The sequence below is a fragment of the Choloepus didactylus genome, chromosome 23, assembly GCF_015220235.1.
Source record: "Choloepus didactylus isolate mChoDid1 chromosome 23, mChoDid1.pri, whole genome shotgun sequence".
Taxonomy (NCBI): Eukaryota; Metazoa; Chordata; class Mammalia; order Pilosa; family Megalonychidae; genus Choloepus; species Choloepus didactylus.
In genome coordinates this window covers 1,369,164-1,390,727 of record NC_051329.1, presented here as the reverse complement: position 1 = coordinate 1,390,727, position 21,564 = coordinate 1,369,164, and the positions used below count along the sequence as shown (strand labels likewise).

At 45.0% G+C, this 21,564-nt stretch overlaps 1 protein-coding gene across 15 annotated transcripts in view; it reads left to right on the top strand.

Moving 5' to 3' along the window:
* The first annotated feature begins 1,256 nt into the window (after positions 1-1,256).
* LOC119519642 (E1A-binding protein p400-like) overlaps positions 1,257-21,564 on the top strand; it is a 163,289-nt gene continuing 142,981 nt past the window's right edge. For all 15 annotated transcript variants that reach the window (XM_037817411.1, XM_037817407.1, XM_037817406.1 and 12 more), the window contains exon 1: positions 1,257-1,367. The gene's annotated coding sequence lies outside the window, so the exon portion shown is untranslated. The remainder of the gene's footprint in view (positions 1,368-21,564) is intronic.

Here is a 21,564-nt window from a genome sequence, read left to right as displayed (position 1 = left end):
CAACCCTGCTTCACCCAAACAGCTTTGCCAAGGTCTGCACCTTTCCAAATCCCATCAACCCTGGGCAGAGCACATCTGTTCTCCCTTGTGAGCCCTCTCTTCCCTCGGTGTCCATGACAGCACGCTGTCCTGGGTTTGTGGGCATCACCCTGGCCTTCACTTGGCATCACCGTGTGGTCCTTTTCTCGCCAACCTCTGAACAGTGGGACACTTCAGATCTTCACATGAGGCCTTCTTCCCTCTAGACTGACACAGTGGTGGCAGCAGTTCCCATCGACATGTAAGCCTCACACGTTTACTTCTAGCACATCAGACTCTCCTCTCCCCTGGCCTATTTGACAGCCCTTCTGGAAGGTCAGGCAGGCACGTCCAGCTCTCGTGTCTGACACTGAATCCATACTTTTCTTCCAAACCTCTGTTTTTTCCAGTTTCCCCTCATTGGCCTTGTCGGAAACCTTGGGAGTGTTTCCTAACATGTCCTGCTGTTGTAACTTAAACTCTCAAGTACTCTTCTTTCTCTCCAAATCCCCAGAGGCTGTTCCCATCTAAGCTCACCATTTTCTTGGGTGGCATGTGTTCGCCCGTTTTACTGTCTCCTCCCCAAGAAGGTGAGCTCCTTGGGCCAGGGAACTCGTTTGCCCTGTCCCCTTCCGAGGCCCTTGTGCCCTGTCCCCTTTTGGGCATCAGCTGGCGCTCAGGAGGCACTTGAGGGATGACTGTCCACTGCCACCGGTCTGTCTCCCCGAGCACAAGCAGGGGCTGAGAACAGCAGGGAGTTCTCTCCCCGCTCTGGAGGCCAGAAGTCCCAAGTCGAGGTGAGGGCAGGCTGCGCCCCCTGGGGAGCCTCGAGTGGTCCCAGGTGCTCGGGGCTGCCTGTCGCTCCACCTGGGCCTCCGTCTCTGCGCGGCCGCCTCCGTGGCCTCCTCCCTCGCAAGGACAGGTCACAGCGGGCTAGAGCGACCCTCGGCCGGAACGACCCCATCTTTCCTAATGCCACCTGCAAAGACCCTATTTCCGAGTAAGGTGGCAGTCTGAGGTGCCAGGGGTCTTTTGGGGGACACCATTCCACCCACAACGCTAGCCCTGTATTCCGGGCCCCGCGGGGCCGGCTCATCTCTGCTTTTCTGGCCCCTTCTAGCTTTCCCGGCTCCCACGACGCCCCCGCGGGGCGAGGCGCAGCACTGCAGCTCCCTGCTCCGGGCGCAGAAAGCGAAGCGGCCGGCGGGCGGCGCGCGTCCCTTCCGGCTTGCCGTAGCCGCGCCGCCGCGCCATCCCCGCCCTTGGGCCCCTGAAGGCGCCGAGCGGCTGCGGCTGCCGCTGCCTACCTGCCGCCGGCCGGACGCGGCGAGCGCGGCCCCGAGGCCCCGGTAAGTGAGGAGGCGGCGCGGGCCGGGCCGAGCGCGGGGGACCGCGGGGCCGGGAGTCCGCGCGGAGACGCCGCCCGCCCGCCCGCGTTCCCGGCCCCGCCGCCGCCGCCCGCCTCGCGCGTCGCGCCCAGACTAGGCCGCGGCCGCCGCTTTGTGCCGCGCGGCCCGGGGCGGGGGGCGGCGGGGCCGGGGACTGCCCGGGAGCGGGCGGCGCGGGGCGGCCGCGGGGCCTCGGGGACGTCGGGTCGCCGCCCCCCGCGCCCCCTTTGTTGTCGCTCGTTCCGGGACGGTGCTCCGGCGCTGCGGGGCCTGCAGCTCGGGACAGGTGGCCTTGGGCTTCGGCGGCTCACGGAGGTGGGTCAGCGAACGTTCCTGACTCGGGCGTGCCGGGCGGTTTTTGTTTTGAATAACGGTGGCTCGTTAGTCGCACGGAGAAACGACGGGCGAGGCGCGTGTGTAGACGTTGTCGTAGTGACAGGTGTGTTTGGGAGATCCGTTTCCCCTTCCAGCGAGGGGAGATGGGCGCGGGGCGCCGGCTGCAGGCCCGGCACGGGGCTCACGGGGATGGTGGAGTCGGTCGTTGACTTGGACCCCTCCCCGCCCCCGACGGCCGTTTAAATGGTGCGGCGACTTCTCCTCCCAGGCCGCTTAGCACAGGCTCCGCGACTCTCTGCTCCCTCTTTCCCCTGGTGTGATCCTTGCACCCGGGCAGTAGTGTAAAAAAAAAAGGACTCGTTTTCCATTCAGTGAAACTCAAATCCATTGTTCATCTGGTTCTTTATTTTGATTCTCCCGGATTTTCTCTTCAGTCCTCGACCAGCCCTTTCACAAAATGGAAATCACCATTGTTCTTGATTCTCTATCCGAGGTGGGTTGGGGTTTTCCTGGTTTTACAGATATGGAAACAGAAAGGCAGGAGGTGCCGAAAACCTTCTCCTAATGAGCATCAGCTGGGAAGAATTCAAACCCGGATCTTTTTGAGTCACACCGAGTGCTCTTTACAGCTCAGCACACTGGGGATATGCATTTGTGATGCAGTTAGAATCAGGTCCTGTCCCTCTCCAGCCTAAGCCTTCACTCACTCCTCACAACTCCTCATCCCTTTGCACATGCTGTTCCCTCTGCCTGGAACACTTTCCTCCCAGATATGGAATCTCTGCTCAGATGTCACCTTATCAGTGAGGAAAAAATAACATATAAAAATGTTAGTAGTGCTTATCCCTGGGATTATGGAGGACTCTTATATTTTCTTGCTTATTTGTGTTTTCTAAGGTCTTTACAGGATATACCCTATAAAATGAGTTTTGTAATTTTTTTGGTGTAATTCCCCCAAAATATATGCCCTCCAAAAAGCCAGAAAAACCATAAAGAATACATTTAAAAAGCCGCAAGTTATCCACAATTCCACCAACCAGCAATAAGCAAAACTAATAGCTTCTTATGGTCCCTTGTCCTAGCTATGTAGTTGTTTTTTTTTTTTTTTTTTTTTTAATAATGGGAATTAGATAATTAATTTTATGTGCTTTAAAAATGCATGGTTAGCATGGTCATATGGCATTAAAACTTTGGTGGTAATGTTTGTTTGAGCCGCTGTCTCTGAACCATTAACTACTTGTAGTGGATCCTAGACCTTCTTGCCTACCCAAGGCCAGAACTCTTAATTTTTCCCTCTTCCCTCAAAATGTTCTCAACAGACAGACCCTCCCTTGACCTCACATCGCCCTCCAGCCACCCTCCCTTGGCCTTAGCTTCCTTTTATACCAGAATTGGACAAGCTTGTCTGTATTCCCTGCCACCATTGCCTCTCCCATTTCTCTTGAAGCAACTTAACTTAGACTTTTGGGACCCACCACTCCATGGAAAAACCTCCCCTTAGGCTCACCAGGCCTTCTACTCACCAGATGCCTACTGTCAGCAGCCTTTGGCTTGGCTGGTCACTGCCACCTTAGAGCACTTTCTTCCCGTCACTGAGACCCTGCACTCTCGTCATTCTCCTTTGGTTATTTACTTACCCTTACTGGCAGAGGCCCACAGCCTTCTTGCAGGCTCCTTCTCATCTCCCTCACCCAAGAATACTACAGTGGCTCAGGGTGGGCCGCAGACCTTTTCTCTGGTCCGTAAGCCATGGGTGCTCTCATCCTCACTGGGGCTGAACTCATTGTGTCCACACATGCTGACGTGTCCAAGATATGTAGTTCCTGAATGGATCTTCCCACCCCAAACCACTGCTTTTAGTAGCCTGAAACCTGCGTCTTTTCAGTAAAAGGCAACTCCATTCTTGAGGTTGCTCAGGTCAGAACTCCTTGTAGTGATTCTTAACTGGATTTCTCTCGCAGCCTAAATCTGAGCAATCACCACTTTCACGATAGAGCTGGAATCTGACTTTTATGGCTGCCTCCATTTGGGCCACTATCACCCCTCACCTGTTGGCAGCCCCTCTGAACTGCTCTCCCTGCTTCAACTCTGGTTCCTCTAAACAGCAGCCAGCGTGAGACTTGTAAATCAGATCATGTCCTTCCCTGCCCCAAACGTTCCATAATTTCTCATCACCCTCGGGAAAAAACCCCAAGGCCTTCATGCAATTTATGAAGCCCATTGTGGGCAGCCCTCTGCCTGTCTCCCTGGCATCATTTCTCAACACTCTACTCCTCGTTCACTTGGCAGCAGCCATTCTGGTTCAGGGCCTGGGTGCTTGTTGGCTCTGCCTGAAACAGTGGGTGTCTGCTTAGCCACAGGTCCAACTTTTTTGCTCACTGAGTTCTCTTTTCAAAAGTCTATTTAGGGAGGCCTGTCTTGAGTGCCCTATATGTGATAGCAACTTGCCTACCTCCACTCCAGTAGCTCCACCTTTACCCTGCTTAATGTTTTTCCATTGCACTTAACATCTGGCATTTACTGTTTTATTTATTGCCCAACTTTTCCCCCACACTAGAACATTAACTTTTTTTTTTTTTGGCTTTTACAAAGGGGCTTTATTAGTTCACAAATTTACAATTGTAAGGCCCTGAAAATGTCCCGATTAAGGCATTAACAAGAAGATACCTTCTCTGAAGAAAAGCCGATGGCATCTGGGTTTCCTCAGTCACATGGGAAGTTACATGGCTGGCTCTGCTGAGCCTCCTCTCCCAGGTTTCAGTGGCTTTCTCCAAAATGTTTCTGGGCTTCTATCTCAGCTCCTGTTTTCTCCCAGGGACAAACTCTGGATTACATATCTTAACTTCTCTCTTTCAGCACCTATGGTTCTCACTTAGCTTCTCTGGGGCACATTCTGGGCTTCATCTCTTAACTTAACGTCTCCAAATGTTCTTCTGTCTGCCTCTCCAAGCATCTGGGTCCTTTTTGGCTGTGGGCTCTGGCTCTCCCTGAGCTCTGTTAAGGACTCCAGTAAATTAAGACCTACCTTGAATGGGCGGGGTTAGATCTCCATGGAAACACCTAATCAAAAGGTCCTACCCACAATAGGTCTGCCCCCACAAGAGTGGATTAAAAGAATATAGTCTTTTATGGGGTACGTAACAGATTCAGACCAGCACAAGTGGTGATGTTCTTAACTCCAGGTTCTGTACCCTAGTTCCTAATTGATGTATCAATAGTTAAGAATATCCGGTACAGTCTCCATGAGCCTGTCTTCTTTGTTGAAGACTAAATTTCTATATGGCAGCTTATAGCAGAGCGTTACCCAAGCATGAGGAAAAAAATTCAGAAACCGATTACTGATGATAAGACTTAACGACTGTGATTAATTTAATAGAGTAATCAACAATATCGAAGGAAGAAATGTAAAGTGATATTTTGGGATATATTTCATAAGTGTTTGATCAAAATTTCTCTTGAGGGAAAGACATATTACGACAGCAAGGGCACTGGTGGCTCTTTGGGGGCTTCCAATTCATCTCTTAACAAATTTCCATCAATACTATTTGTTCTGGTTTGCTAATGCTGCCAGAATGGAAAACACCAGAAATGGATTGGCTGTTAAAAATGGGGTTTATTTGGATACAAAGTTACAGTCTTAAGGCCATAAAGTGTCCAAGCTAAGGCATCAACAATCGGGTACCTTCACTGGAGAAAAGCTGCTGACACCAGGAAAACCTGTTAGCTGGGAAGGCACATGGCTGGTGTCTGTTGATCCCAGGTTGTGTTTCAAAACAGTGTTCTCCAAAGTGTTGCTCTTGGGGTGTTTTGTTCTCTATTAGATGGAGCTGTTCTTCAAAATGTCACTCTCGGTTGCTCTGCATTTGGGCCTGTGTGCCTCCCCCCATTTTAAAAAAATTCAGTTTTGTTGAGATATATTCACATACCATACAATCATCTATGGTGTACAATCAGCTGTTCACAGTACCATCATGTAGTTATGCATTCATCACTCCAATCTAGTTTTGAACATTTCCAGAAAGAATCAGAATAAGAATAAAAAATAAAAGTAAAAAAAAAAACACCCAAATCATCCCCCCCATCCCACCCTATTTTTCATTTAGTTTTTGTCCCCATTTTTTTACTCATCCATCCATACACTGGCACAGGGTTTTCACAATCACACTGTCACCCCTTGTAAGCTACATTGTTATACAATCATCTTCAGGAGTCAAGGCTACTGGGTTGGAGTTTGATAGTTTCAGGTATTTACTTCTAGCTATTCCAATAAATTAAAACCTAAAAAGTGTTATCTATGTAGTGCGTAAGAATGTCCACCAGAGTGACCTCTCGACTCCGTTTGAAATTTCTCAGCCACTGAAGCTTTATTTCATTTCATTTCACATCACCCTTTTGGTCAAGAAGCTGTAGAACATTAAGTTTTTGAGAGCAGGAACTATGTTTTGTACACTCTTGTATCCCTGGTGCTTCAAAGAGTGCCCAGCATAGTAAGTACTCAATATTTCTTGAATACATGAATTAATGAAATAAGACAGTAGCACTCTTTTCTAAAGCAGATTTTGGTAGACACCAAGGCATGCCAAGGTAATTAATGATTAACAGTGATGCTGTAGTCTGGGCCTAATATGCCAGTGAGCTAAAGGAGGAAAGTTGGCTTTTCTAGAAGGGATAGACTCATGCAGTGGGTGGGCACTGATGGAGACCTTGGATTCTGCCAGGTAGAAATGAAAGGTTTGACATGAGCCAAGTTGGAGGTGGGGCCCCTTGAAGCTGTTCCAGGGAGAATTTGGCTGCTGTGGCTTGCATTGCATTTGTGCCAAGGGACAGCTATTTGACTATGGAGCGTCCACACCTCAGCATGTGGTGTTTCTGCCCATGGACCACAGGTTCTGTCCACCCCCCCCCACCCACCCCCTTTTTTTAAAATTCAGTTTTATTGAAATACGTTCACACACCATACAATCATCCATGGTATACAATCCACTGTCCACAGTATGATAACATAGTTATGCGTTCATCACCACAATCTATCTCTGAACATTTTCCTTACATCAGAAAGAACCAGAACAAGAATAAAAAATAAAAGTGAAAAAAGAACACCCAAACCATCCCCCCCAGCCCACCCCATTTGTCCTTTAGTTTTTATCCCCATTTTTCTACTCATCCATACACTAGATAAAGGGGGTGTGATCCACAAGGTCTTCACAATCACACTGTCACCCCTTGTAATCTACATTATTATATAATTGTCTTCAGGAGTCCAGACTGCTGGGTTGGAGTTTGGTAGTTTCAGGTATTTACTTCTAGCTATTCCAATACATTAAAGCCTAAGAGGTGTTATCTATATAGTGCATAAGAATGTCCACCGGAGTGACCCCTCAACTCCATTTGAAATCTCTGAGCTACTGAAACTATTTCGTCTCATTTCGCATCTCCCTTTTGGTCAAGAAGATACTCTCAGAGACTCGGGCAAGATGGCGGCATAGAGAGGAGTGGAAGCTAAGTAGTCCCCCTGGAACAACTACAAAAAAACAGAAACAACTAGTAAAAAATCCAGAATAACTGCTGAGGGACAAACGAGACCATTCACTCATCATACACCAACCTGAATTGGGAGGAATGCCCGAGAACACAGCATAAAATCTGTAAGTAAAACCTGCAGAACCAAGCCATGAGACCCCCTCCCCCATAGCCTGAGCTGCAAAGCCTCGTGGTGCCAGAGAGAAGCTCTCTCCCAGCAAGTGAATACAGCTCAGCTGAGCTCCAACTGGGGTTTTAAGTAGCGAGTGTGAACTGCTCACTACAGGTATGCATCCCCAAAAAACAGAGGCTTTAGGTGACGACTGACCTGGGAGAGCCGGAGGGTCGCCTTGGACTGGGTCTGAAGGGGACTATCTGTTTCTTTTTTGGCTCAGTGGAGAAAGCCCCAGTCATTTTCAGTTTCCAGGGCTGTGACTCTGGGAAGGGTGGAGACAGCACAAGCAGAGAGCAAGACCATTGAAATGGTAATGACCTCCACCTGGGGGGTCTGTCTTCTCTAGGAGGAAAGGGGTGGGGCCCTTTCCATTCAGAACCAGACCCCAGAGCCTGGGGGAACACGGCCATACCTCCTCACACCAGTCAAGAATTATAGGCTAACAGGCATCACCTGCTGGGCAGAAAAGCACAGTGACCCGAGGCATCAAAGGGTGGAGCAATTTTCTAAGACACACCCTCAGGGAAACCAGATACTGAATATTTCTTCCCTCTGGAACCTGAGTCTGTTCTGGTCTGGGAAAACCTGATTTGGATAACCAAGGAAACCATGCCTAGACAACAGAAAATTACAACCTACACTAAGAAAAACAAAGTTATGGCCCAGTCAAAGGAACAAACGTACACTTCAACTGAGATACAGGAATTTAAACAACTAATGCTAAATCAATTCAAAAAGTTTAGAGAAGATATTGCAAAAGAGATAGAGGCTGTAAAGGAAGCACTGGACATGTATACGGCAGAAATCAAAAGTTCAAAAAACCTACTAGTAGAATCTATGGAAATGAAAGGCACAACACAAGAGATGAAAGACACAATGGAAACATACAACAGCAGATCTCAAGAGGCAGAAGAAAACACTCAGGAACTGGAGAACAAAACACCTGAAAGCCTACACACAAAGGAGCAGATGGAGAAAAGAATGAAAAAATATGAGCAACGTCTCTGGGAACTCAAGGATGAAACAAAGTACAATAATGTACGTATCATTGGTGTCCCAGAAGGAGAAGAGAAGGGAAAGGGGGCAGAAGCAATAATACAGGAAATAATTAATGAAAATTTCCCATCTCTTATGAAAGACATAAAATTGCAGATCCAAGAAGCGCAGCGTACTCCAAACAGAAGAGATATGAATAGGCCTACGCCAAGACACTTAATAATCAGATTATCAAATGTCAAAGACAAAGAGAATCCTGAAAGCAGCAAGAGAAAAGCAATCCATTACATACAAAGGAAGCTTGATAAGACTATGTGTGGATCTCTCAGCAGAAACCATGGAGGCCAGAAGGAAGTGGTGTGATATATTTAAGATACTGAAAGAGAAAAACCACCAACCAAGAATCCTGTATCCAGCAAAGCTGTCCTTCAAATATGAGGGAGAGCTCAAAATATTTTCTGACAGACAGACAATGAGAGACTTTGTGAACAAGACACCTGCCCTACAGGAAATACTAAAGGGAGCACTATAGAGTGATAGAACACAGGAGTGTGTGGTTTGGAACACAGTTTTGGGAGATGGTAGCACAACAATGTAAGTACACTGAACAAAGATAGCTATGAATACGGTTGAGAGAGGAAGGTGGGGAGCATGTGAGACACCACAAGAAAGGAGAAAAGATAAAGACTGGGCTGTGTAACTTGGTGAAATCTAGAGTATTCAACAATTGTGATAAAATGTACAAATATGTTCTTTTACAAGGGAGAGCAAGCAAATGTCAACCTTGCAAGGTGTTAAAAATGGGGAGGCATTGGGGGAGGGATGCAATCAGCATAAACTAGTGACTGTAACTAATAGAATCATTGTATTATGCTTCCTTTAATGTAACAAAGGTGATATACCAAGGTGAATGCAGATAAGAGGGGGGGGCTAGGGGAGGCATGTTAGACACTTGACATTGGTGGTATTGTCTGATTCTTTATTCTACTTTGATTTAAGGTTATTTTTCCTTTTGCTGCTTCCTAGCTGTCATTTTTTTTCCTCTTTTGCCTCTCTACCTTTGACTCTCCCTCCCGCCTTGTGGAAGAAATGTAGTTGCTCTTATATAGATAGTGGTGAAGGTGGTGAACACATGAATGTATGACCATGCAGAAAACCATCGATTATTTACTTGGGATGGAATGTATGGTGAGTGAACAAAACCATATTAAAAAAAAATGGGTTGATGACAAAGCCTCGAGGGCAATATACTGAGTGAAATAAGCCAGACACATTAGGACAATTATTGCAGGGTCTCACTGATAGGAACTAATTTATAATATGTAAACTCATAGGCATGAAATATAAGGTACCAAGATATAGGACAAGGCTTAAGAATGGGGAGTGGTTGCTTAGTATGAGCAGAATGTTCAATTAGGATGAACTTAAATGTTTGAAAATGAACAGGGGTGTTGGTAGCAAGATGTGAGAATAACTAACAGTGCCGAATGGTGTGTGAATGAGGTGGAAAGGGGAAGCTCAGAGTCGTATATGTCACCAGAAGGAAAGTTGGAAGTCAAAAGATGGGAATGTATAAAACTGAATCCTATGGTGGGCAATATCCATGATGAACTGTACAAATACTAGAAATCACTTCCATGAACCAGAACAAATGTATGACAATACAATTAGAAGTTAATAATAGAGGGACATATAGGGAAGAACTATATACCTATTACAAACTATATACTACAGTTAGTAGTATTTCAACATTTTTTCATAAACAGTAAGAAATATACTATATCAATACTACGAGTCAACAATTGAGGGGGGTTGGTTAGGGATAGGGGAGGATTAGAGTTTCCTTTTCTTTTTTTCTTTTTTCATCTTTCACTTTATTTCTTGTCTGGAGTAATGAAAAGTTTCTAAAAATTGAACAAAAATTAAGTGTGATGGATGCACAGCTGTATGAGGGTACCCAGGGGCAAGTGACTGTACACTTTGGATCTTTGGATAATTGTATGGTATCTGAACAATCTCAATAAAAATGAAAAAAAAAAAAAAAAGAAGATACTCTCAGTCCCACGATGCCGGGTCCAGATTCATCCCCGGGAGTCATATTCTGCATTGCCAGGGAGATTTACACCCCTGGGAGTCGGGTCCCACGTAGGCCCCACCCCCTTTTTAATGGCACCTGGTGTACACTGTAGTCTGAGGACTCATGACTTTTTTCAGTTCTTTTCACATCGACTCTTTTCCATTTGCTCTATCTTTCCTCTGAAACTACTTTTAGATGTCTCTCAGAGCTTCTCAGTTTTCCTCCGTGTCTATTAATTTTTTCTGTTATATTTTCCATTTCTTTTTCTGCAATGAGCTGAGTAATTTACTTAGGTCTTTCTTCCAGAGAGAACTCTTCTCTTTTCGCTAATTGTCTCTTACTGTGTAAAGTTTACTGTGTATCCCATTCAATTGAAAAACAAAAAAGCTTTTTCCCTTTCTACATTTGTCATTGGTTGTTTTCATAGTCCCCAATTCTTGATTCATTACTTCCTCTTGTGTTACAATGCACTCTCTCCTTTATCTCTTTAAGAATTTTATTAATGTTTGCTTTAAAATCCTTGTGATATTTCTGTTTCCTTCATGTAAATTTTCCTGGTTTATGTTTCAGGATAGATACGATGTAAATATTGTGAAATTTTTTATGGGAATTGGCTCATGTGACTGTGGGGACTGGCAAGTCCACATTCTGTAGGGCAGGCTACAATCTGGGAACTCCAATGAAAGTTTTCAGTGAATTCTCAGAAGCTGGCAGGCTGAGCTAGAGATGGCAATTTTTCCTTCTGACTGCTGAAATCATCCGTTCTCCCTTTAAGGCCTTCAACAGATTGAATGGGACTTTTCTCATTGTTAAAGGCAGTTTCCTTAGTTGATTGTAGATGTAATCAGCTGTAGATACAATCAACTGATGTGATTTAAAACCACAAAATATTCTCTTGGTAACAATCATGCCATAACGTAGCCAAGCTGGTAAATGAACTTTACCATCACATTTCCACCCCTTGCCAACTTGGCACCCATACACGTCTCCTTAAACCATATTTACTCTCTAAATAAAAACAATAACACTCGTATTTTTGCCTAACAGAATTCATCTGCCCTTCGTGTAGCCGAAAACACATTCTTTCCCCAGAAAAGGGTGGAAGTCCTTGGGTAATATTCACTCTTAAACTTGTTATCTTATAATTTAAATACTATGACATAACATTAATACGACTTATGTTATATGATGAGGGGATTACATAGAGAAGAAAACAAAGGTAATTGCTTTATGTATATACACAAACATATTTGTAACAAAACAAGGAAGAAATATAACCATTATATCCTCGTTTCTGTAACTCTGTTGATTCTGAACAGAGTTCGTTCTGAACATACTTTGTTCTGTAAATATGAACAAAGTGGTTGTAGTTTATGCTTATCACTACCCTCTTTCACTACCTATTCCATGTTCCCTTTACTCTCAGCAAGCCCTCAGCTGGCCTGGGTTCTTTGCCTGGTGAAGTGACCCAAACCTTCCTTCCTGAAGTTTCTGGGCCATTAGTAATCTTGTTTGGATTGGGTTGTTGCAGTTTTCCACTGACTTTAATCACAGGGCATGGTAATACTAAGAAACACCCTAGGGGATCTCCTGTATTCCAGGCAAACTCTTCTTCTCTTCCATTGTGTAGCAGCAGTGCTATTTCCGCTTGGTAATCAGGATCAGTCACCCAAGCCAGTACTCTTTGCCTGTTGATTCAGAGGCATGAGGAGCCAAAGTGGCCAAGTGACAGTCTTAACTTCCTGTTCAATGGAATTGTTGTGTCTCCTGGTGAAGCATTCCTCTTTTTGGAACTAAAGACCTGTAGACCAGCAGAGCTTAAGGTTGTGGACACAGGAAGCAAAAATTTTTCTAGTGGATCAGTAAGGGTAATTGTGAGTGGTCCCACCCCCATTTCCACCCATTGATTCCTAGACCTGTGAATCCTGCCTATGGTAGAAACAGCACCATAGAGTGAAGTCTGATTTACAGCAAATAAAACCAGCACTGCAAGTTATTCCCACCCAGTTGGTGCCATAATTGAGTCTTCAAAAGGCCACTTCACTGTTCTATCAATCCAGCTGCTTCAAGATGATGGGGAACATGGTTAGACCAGTGAAGTCCATGAGTACGTATCATTCCCTCACTTCATTTGCTGTGAAGCGGGTTCCTTGATCAGATGCAATGCTGTGTAGAATACCATGATGGTGGATAAAGCATTCTGTAAGGCCACGATGGTAATTTTGGCAGAAGCATTGTGTTCAGGGAGAGCAAACCCATATCCGGAGTATGTGTCTGTTTCAGTTAGAACACCATGTTGCCCCTTCCATGATGGAACTGTTCCAGTGTAATCAACCTGCCACCAGGCGGCAAGTTGGTCACCTTGGGGATCTGAGGGTTGGTCACCACTGCTGGCAGATTGGGCACTCAGCAGTGGCTGTAGCCAGGTCAGCCTCTGTGAGTGGAAGTCCATATTGCTGAACCTGTGCATAATCTCCATCCCTACCACCATAGCCTTTGTTCATGAACCCACTGGGCAATGACAGGAGTGGCGGGGGAAAGAGCCCGACTGGTATCCACAGAACAGGTCACCTTATCCACTTGATTATCAAAATTCTCCTCTGGTGAAGTCACCTTCTGGTGAGCATTCATGTGGGACACAAATGTTTTCCTGTTGTTTGCCCACTCAGAAAGGTCTGTCCACATACCTCTCCCTCAAATCTCTGTCAACAATTTTCCAGCCATGTTCATTCCAAGTCCTTGACCATCCAGCCAAACCATTGGCCACAATATACAGATGCACCTCTGGGCTGTTTCTCCTTCTAAGCAAAATGAACAGCCAGGTGCACTGCTCAGTGTTCTGTCCACTGGGAAGATTTCACTTTACCACTGTCCTTCAGGGATGTCTCAGAAAGGGGCTGTAGTGCTGCAATTGTCCACTTTTGGGTGGTACTTGTATATCATGCAGAATCATCTGTAAACCAGGCATAAGTTTTCTCTCCCTCAGTTAACTGATCATAGGGAGCTCCTAAAAAGCTATAGCTGCGGACTAAGAGAAGGTAATGTGGCAGGAGTAGGGGGCCATGGGCGATTGGGCCACTCCTTCATGTAACGTATCTGTGCCTTCAGGGTCTGCTCAAACCGAATCTCATATATACCATTTCCATTTTATGATGGAGTGCTGTTGTGCACACCCAACTTTATGACTTGGTGGGTCAGATAACAGCCAGCTCATGATAGGCAATTCAGATCTCATAGTAACTTGGTGGCCCATGGTTATGCATTTGGTGTCTTCCAAGGCTCAGTAGTAGGCCAAAAGCTGTTTCTCAAAAGGAGAGTAGTTATCGGCAGAGGATGACAGGGCTTTGCTCCAAAATCCTAAGGGTCTGAGCTAAGATTCTCCTATAGGGACCTGCCAGAGTCACCAGACAGCATCTGTATTTGCCACTGAAACTTCCAGCATCATTGGATCTGCTGGATCATATGGCCCAAGTGGAAGAGCAGCTTGCACAGTGGCCTGGACCTGTCGCAGAGCCTCCTCTTCTTCTGGTCCCCCCTTAAAACTAGTGGCTTTTCTGGTCACTTGGTAAATGGACTGGAGTAGCACACCCAGTTGAGGAATATATTGTCTCTAAAATCAGAAGATGCCAATTATGCATTGTGTGTGTTTTTTGGTTGTAGGAGGGGCGAGATACAACAGCTTATCCTTCACCTTAGAAGGGCTGTCTTGACATCTCCCACTCTATTGGATGACTAAAAATTTCACTGTGGTGGAAGGCCTCTGCATTTTTGTTGGATTTATCTCCCACCTTTTGACACACACATGCCTTCCCAATAAGTCTAGAGTAGTTGCTGCTTCTTGCTCACTAAGTCCAGTCAACATAATGTCATTAATATAGTATTCCAGTGTGATGTCTTGTGGAAGGGAAAGGTGATCAAAGTCCCTGCAAACTAGATTATGACATAGGGCTGGAGAGTTAATTAACCCTTGAGTTGGGACAGTGAAGGTATATTGCCGGCCTTGCTAGGTAAAAGCAAATGATTTCTGGTGGTCTTTACTAACAGGTATGGAGAAGAAAAGCACTTACCAGGTAATAGCTGCATACCGAGTACCAGTGAATGTTTTGATGTGCTCAAGTAATGATACCATATCTGGAACAGCAGCTACAATTGGAGTCATCATCTGGTTAAGTTTATCATAACCCACTGTCATCCTCCAAGACCCGTCTGTTTTCTGCACAGGTCAAATAGGAGAGTTGAATGGGGGATGTGGTGGAAATCACCACCCCTGCATCCTTCAAGTCCTGATCTCAGCAGTCCCTCCAGTAAAGCAGTATTGCTTTTGATTTACTATTTTGCTAGGTAGAGGCAGTTCTAGTGGTTTCCACCTGGCCTTTCCTACCGTAATAGCCCTTACTCCACAAGTCAGGGAACCGATGCGGGGATTTTGCTGGTTACTGAGTATGTCTATTCCAATTTTGCATTCTTGAACTGGGGAAATAACCACAGAATTGGTTTGGGGACCCACTGGACCCACTGTGAGATGGACCTAAGTTAAAATCCCATTGACCACTTGACTTCCATAAATCCTTACTCTGACTGGTGAACCATAGTGATGTTTGGGGTCTCCTAGAATAGTATCAGTTTCAAGCCAGTGTCTAATCTTCTCTGAAATGCCTGAACATTTCCTTTTCCCCAGTGCACAGTCATTCTGGTGAAAGGCTGTAGTTCCCTTTGGGATAAGTTGAGAGGAAGATTAACAGTATAAATTTTTGGCAGTGTAGCAGGGCCTTCCTTTCATTCAAGGGGTTCTGGGTCTGTAAACTGTCTCAGGTCTGGGAATTAATTGAGTGGCCATGTGATCCAATTTGAAATGATGCCATTTTGCAAAATACCAGAAATAGATTGGATTTTATAAAGTGGGTTTATTTGGTTACAAAGTTACAGTCATGAGGTCATAAAGTGTCCAAGGTAAGGCATCAACAATAGGGTACCTTCACTGGAGAAAGGCCATTGGCATCCGGACAACCTCTGTTAGCTGGGAAGGCACGTGGCTGGTGTCTGCTTGCTCCCAGGTTGTGTTTCAAAATGGCGTTCTCCAAAATGTCGGTATCAGCTTTCAATAGCTGTCTTCAAAATGTCTTTCTAAGCTGCAGCAGCACTGAGCTCCTTCTGTCTGAGGTTTTATAGGGCTCCAGTGTTTTAATTAAGACTCACACTGAATGGGCGGGGCCACACCTCCATGAATATAATCTAATCAGAGGTATTACCCTCAGCTGGGTGGGTCACATCTCCATGGAAACAGCCTAATCCAATGATTCCAACCTAATCAACACTAATACATCTGCCTCCACAAGATTGCATTAAAGAACATGGCATTTTGGGGACATGATACATCCAAACTGGCACACCATGACTCCCCGTTTTTGTGATTCAAGTTAGATTTTTGTTTACTTGGCCTGGAACTCTTCTGCTTATACAGACTGTAAGAATTCAGTAGACTGCCTGTCTATTTCACTTAAAGTATACTGTGATCAACTGGCTAGTGCCATAGGTCTCTGTGAGTCAAACTGTTTTGATTACTGCTTTGATTCTGCTGTCCATTATGGTAGCCATGCCCACCTTGTCTTTGGCAATTAAGTGCTGCCACTTGGCTCCTGCCCACCCAGGATCTGGTCATCCCCATTGTGTTTAAGGATCCTAGTTCAGTGGCAGCAGTTCCCACAGTAATATCTGACCTGTAGAGAAGAGTGACCACAGAGCTCTTCAGGGGTGATGGAACTGCTCTCACAAATTTATTCCTCACAGCCCTGGTGAAAGGTTTGTCCTCTGGACATTCCTGGGTGGGTAAGCAGGCCTTACATGGTAAATCGTCTGATCATCTCATCTAACCCAGCACTCTCTCTAAGACTTTGGATCCCCTCGTCTACATCACACTAGGGCAGTTCTGGCATTTCGACCTCAGGCAGTGTCAGCCACCTGTTGATCCATGTTTCAGCCAACCACCAGAACAAACTGTTAACGCCCTTCTACCCCTCAGGCCACAACACTGAATCCAGAATCTCTGCTTGGTGGGCCGATTACAATAAATTCAGCTTGATCCAACTTTATGTCCCTTCCACACCCTTAATATCCATTCCCACACATATGCCCCTGATTTCTGTCTGTATAAATTGGAAAATTAATGCATTTCTTTTGGAGTGAAGCATACCTCCTCATAGGAAACACTTTGTACCTCACCTTTTGGGGCTTGTTGGTACTTCAACAGGGGCCTAATTACAAGCCTGGAAGAAAAGAGGGGTGGTGGGGGTGGGTCATGAGAGGAATTAGCAGTGTCTTGCAAGCCCACCACCTCCGGGCTTTCCATTGCAGTTTCAACTGGTGAGACAAGATTAATCTCTTCAGACAGAGGTGTGAGGGCTGTTTCCTCAGAGGAGGCAGTTACAGGTTTATCAGACATAGCAGGGTTATTTCTTCAGGTTGAGGCAGGATGGCTGGTTCCTCAAAGCAGACAGGAGGTGTGGTAGCTGATATCTCAGGGTAGACCGTTACAGGTTCGTCTGGCAAAGAAGACTCAGCAGAATCTAGGACTTCAGTGTCCTGGCCGTCAACATCAGCCCATATGTCCTCATTCCAATTTTCATGATCCCCTTCCTTTCAGTCAACACCCTTACTTTGTAACTGTAGACACTCTGAAAAGTTGGGAATTCAACTTAAATTGTAATTCAGCCACCTGCACAATGAAACTCTGGGTCTGATTTTCAAAAATCTCAAGTCTGCAGCTGCATAAAGAGTTTTTTTTAGGGCACATATAGAACTTTCATGTCTTTCATGTTGTGCTTAAGCTGTGAATTTGAAGACTTGAGCCTCATGCCTTTCTTTAACGACTGTATCTAGCATGTTTAAGAACAACCAGCTAACATTGTTATACTTTTTAACTCCATGTTGAGTATCAAATGCACTCTCACCTTGCCCCTTGTAAGCATTTGAGCAGTGGTATCCAATGGTGATATTTTACTTATCTGTATCTCTGTTGCCCACAAGTGCCATCTTGATCATTGGAAACAGAGCCATTAGTGCCTTTGAATCTAATTGGATTAGAGAATCAATTCCAGAAACTCCAGAACCAACTCAGAAATCTCATCCTTTAGATTCTGTTTCTTAAGAAAGCTGTACTAGTCGGGGTTCTCCAGGGGAATAGAACCAACAGCTTGTCTATATGGTGAGGTTTATTATAGAACTGGGTCACATGACTGTGGGGGTGGGCACGTTGGAAATCCACAGGGCAGGTTCGCAAGCTGGGAACCCTGGTGTAGGCTTCCGATGAACTCCCCGGGAGAAGCTGGGAACCCTGGTGCAGGCTTCCGATGAACTCCCCGGGAGAAGCTGGGAACCCTGGTGCAGGCTTCCGATGAACTCCCCGGGAGAAGCTGGGAACCCTGGTGCAGGCTTCCGATGAACTCCCCGGGAGAAGCTGGGAACCCTGGTGCAGGCTTCCGATGAACTCCCCGGGAGAAGCTGGGAACCCTGGTGTAGGCTTCCGATGAACTCCCCGGGAGAAGCTGGCTGGCTGAAGTGGAGCTGGAATTCTTCTCACTGCTGAAATCATCCCTTCTCCTTTGGGGGCCTTCAGCTGACTGGTTGAGACTTCTCTCATTGTTGAAGGTAGTCATCTTGGTTGATTGTAGATGTGATCCACCATGGATGATTTACATACACTAACTGTCCTCACAGCAACAGTCAGGCCAGTGGTTACTTGACCAAACAGCTAGACACCATAACTAGCCAAGTTGACACATGAACTTAACTATTACACCTTGCCTGGGAATGAGTCTTTTCCTTCTCTGCCAGGGAGTTTCTCATTGTCCCAGCTCAGCCTCCTGGGACCTACAACCAGAAACAGGTTTTCTTAATTCTACCAGATTCCACAATTCCAGTCCGGTGACAGTGTTACTGTCTACTTGGTTCCCAGTCACATAGGTGGATCTGCTTTCTCCCTCTGCCAAGGGTGAGTGTCTGGCTGCTGGCTACAACCTGAGGTAGGCAGGTGATGCTCTTTCAGCCTTTTAACAGGTGAGTGGGTCAAGTCCCAGTCCTTGGCTCTGGTTGTAGCTTTCAGCAGTTGTAATTCTGGTCCTTAGTGTTTTCTTCTGTACCTTTTTGCCTGTAATCTTCATCCCCCCCTCCCCAACTGCTGTGGGTTTCCTTTTTATTTCTAGTTAACCTAACATTATTATGTTGTAAAAATAAAATTTTAAAATCATTTATGTTCAAAGTGAAAGGGAAAGTCTTTGCATATCTTTACTTTGGCATCTCCTGTAGCTTTCTTTTTTTTTGTAAAATACATGTTACTTCTGAGAATTTTGAAAAATGCATAGTCATTTAATTTCTTCTGCAATCAGGATACAAAACAGTTCTTCATGCCCCAAATTCCCTGAAGCTGCCACTCTGTAGTCAAATCCTCCCCTGCCCCCACAGCCACTGGTCTGTCCTCCACCTCTATATTTCTGCCTTTCTGGAATGTCATATAAAGGGAGTCATACAGAATTTAGCCCTTTGAGCCTGACTTCATTCACTCAGCATAAGCATTTGAGATTCAGTTGAGATTGTTGCACGTATCAGTAGTTGGATCTTTTTATGGCTGAGCAGTGTCCCATTATATGGATAGACCACAGTTTGTTTATTCATTCACCTATTGAAGAACATTTGAGTTGGTTCCAGTTTTTCTTTTTTTTCCTGTTTTTTTTTTTCATACATAGGTAATGCATGAATAATTCACACTGAATGATACCCAAACAACACAGAAGTATTTAGAGGACATTAGAGTTCCTCTTTGCTCTTTCTCCCCATTCATTACCTACCTCCAGAACTAACCAATTTGGTATTCCTTTTTCCATGCATTCTCAACAAGGACGATAGCACCCATAAGTGGGTGGAAATTGCTTCTTGGAGGATGTTCTGGTTTGCTGAAGCTGCCATTATGCAAAACACCAGAAGTGGATTGGCTTTTATAAAGGGGATTTATTAGGTTACAAATTTACAGTTTTAAGGCCATAGAAGTGTTCAAAGTAAGTCATCAACAGCAGGATAACCATCACTAAAGAATGGCCAAACATTGCTGGCCCTTTGCTCCTGGGTTGTGTTTCAAAACAGCTTTCTCCAAAATGTGTCTGGGTTTCTGTCTTAGCTCCTCTCTCTCAGCTCCTTGCGTCCTTGCTTCTTTCTCCCAGGGCATTTCTCTCTAAGCATCTGGGGGTCCTCTCTTAGCTTCTCCAGGGCAAACTCTGGGCTTGATCTCTTAGCTTAGCATCTCCAAATGCCTTTCTGTCTGCATCTCAAAGCATGTGGGTCCATGTCAGCCCCTGAGCTCTCTTAAGGACTCCAGTAAACGAATCAAGACCCACATTGAGTGGGCAGGACCCATTCAGTCCTAGACGGTTCTAAAGCACAATTCAGCCTAATTTGTATCATTTGGAATTTATATATTTTAGGAACTGGTATGGAACCTTAGTAACTTGCCCTGGGGTGGGAGAAGAATTGAATGAACATTTCAGTAGCATACGAGACTTTTATTATAGCCTTTTGTTACATGGCAGCTGACGTTATCATCTTATATAGAAAGTATTTTTCCTCTAATATTTTATTATGAAAATTTTAAAGATACTGTTTGAAAGAATTTTATCCACCGCCTAGAATCTATTATTAGCATTTTACTAGACCTACTTTATCATAACATCTCTCCGTCTATTCATCCATCCGTTTTTTAAATGCATTTCAAGGTAAATAACAGCATTGTTTTTACTGTGTTTACAGTGCTTTTTGACTCCCTTAGGCAGAGGGGGTCTTTCCATTGTTGGGGCTTATCAGCTTACTTAGGGGAGTGCAAAGAAGGCTTGCAAAACCCTTAAATGCAGTTTGCTGGGCCAGTAGACAGCAGAGGGCCTTCTATGCAGAAGGAACTGTTGGAGTTTGAGGGATGGTGGGTCTTTTGGGAGAAAGGGCAGAGATTTTATGCACTTAGACATGGAGAGGGTGCCTGGGACCAGCTCGTGAAGGGCCCCACGGTCTACATGGCACCTCCGTGTCTTGGCATACTGTCTCTATCCCAGCCCAGGCTTTCCCTGGGCGGCGGTTTCATGACACCAAGCACATTTGTGGTGTGTGTGTCTCACAGACCCTGCAAGCGCCGTGTGGCTAGAACAGAACACACCTTCTCAGTGGTGCCTAGGCGTCTTCTTCTGTTTGGATTGGTCACCTAAGCTGGAAATGTGAGTGCTCTCCTCACTCTTACTGTCGTTAACCCCACGAACAGCCATTTTCCAGGCCTTTTTTTTAAAAAAAAAACAAAAAACAAAAAAAAACCTTTTATACTTTAAAAAGATGTGAATGTGTGTGTGTGTATATGTGTGCGTGTGTGTATACCTGTGGAGAGTGGAAGGTTGAAGTGCGAAGCTTTTCTTTGTCTTGCTCCCTTGATTTATTCTTAGTTATGATACTTAGTTTGAAATTCAAATAATGTTAAATGAGGGCATGATTTCATGTTTTCAAAGGTGGAGAAGGTTAAAATAGTTGAGAGCTACTGTCCTAAATATTTCTTAACATGTTTTCTTTCTTTCTGTCTTTCACTGCTGCCCCTTTTAAGGCTGGCTTCATGGCTCATGTGTACTCTTTAGCTTCCTGCTCACTGCCTTATCTTCTGTTTTGCTGTACCACAAATCTGAACTTTAGTTATTGCCAGAATGGTCTTCTAAAAAAAAAAATTGTGGCCACATATCTTATGTCATTCTTGCTGGAAACTTCAGTTTCCCCACATTTGCCTACAGCAGTGATTGCAAACTCAAAATGCCTACAGTGACAAAATGCTAGCAAATCAAACCCAAGAGCACACTGAAAGGATTATACATCATGACGTGAAGTGAAATTTATACCAGGAATGCAAGGGTAGTTCAATCAATAAAATCTATCATTGTAATACATAACATTAATGGAATGAAGAAAAAAAATTGATCATCTCAATTTGACACAGAAAAGGCATTTGACAAAATCCAGCACCCTTTCTTGTTAAAAACACTAAT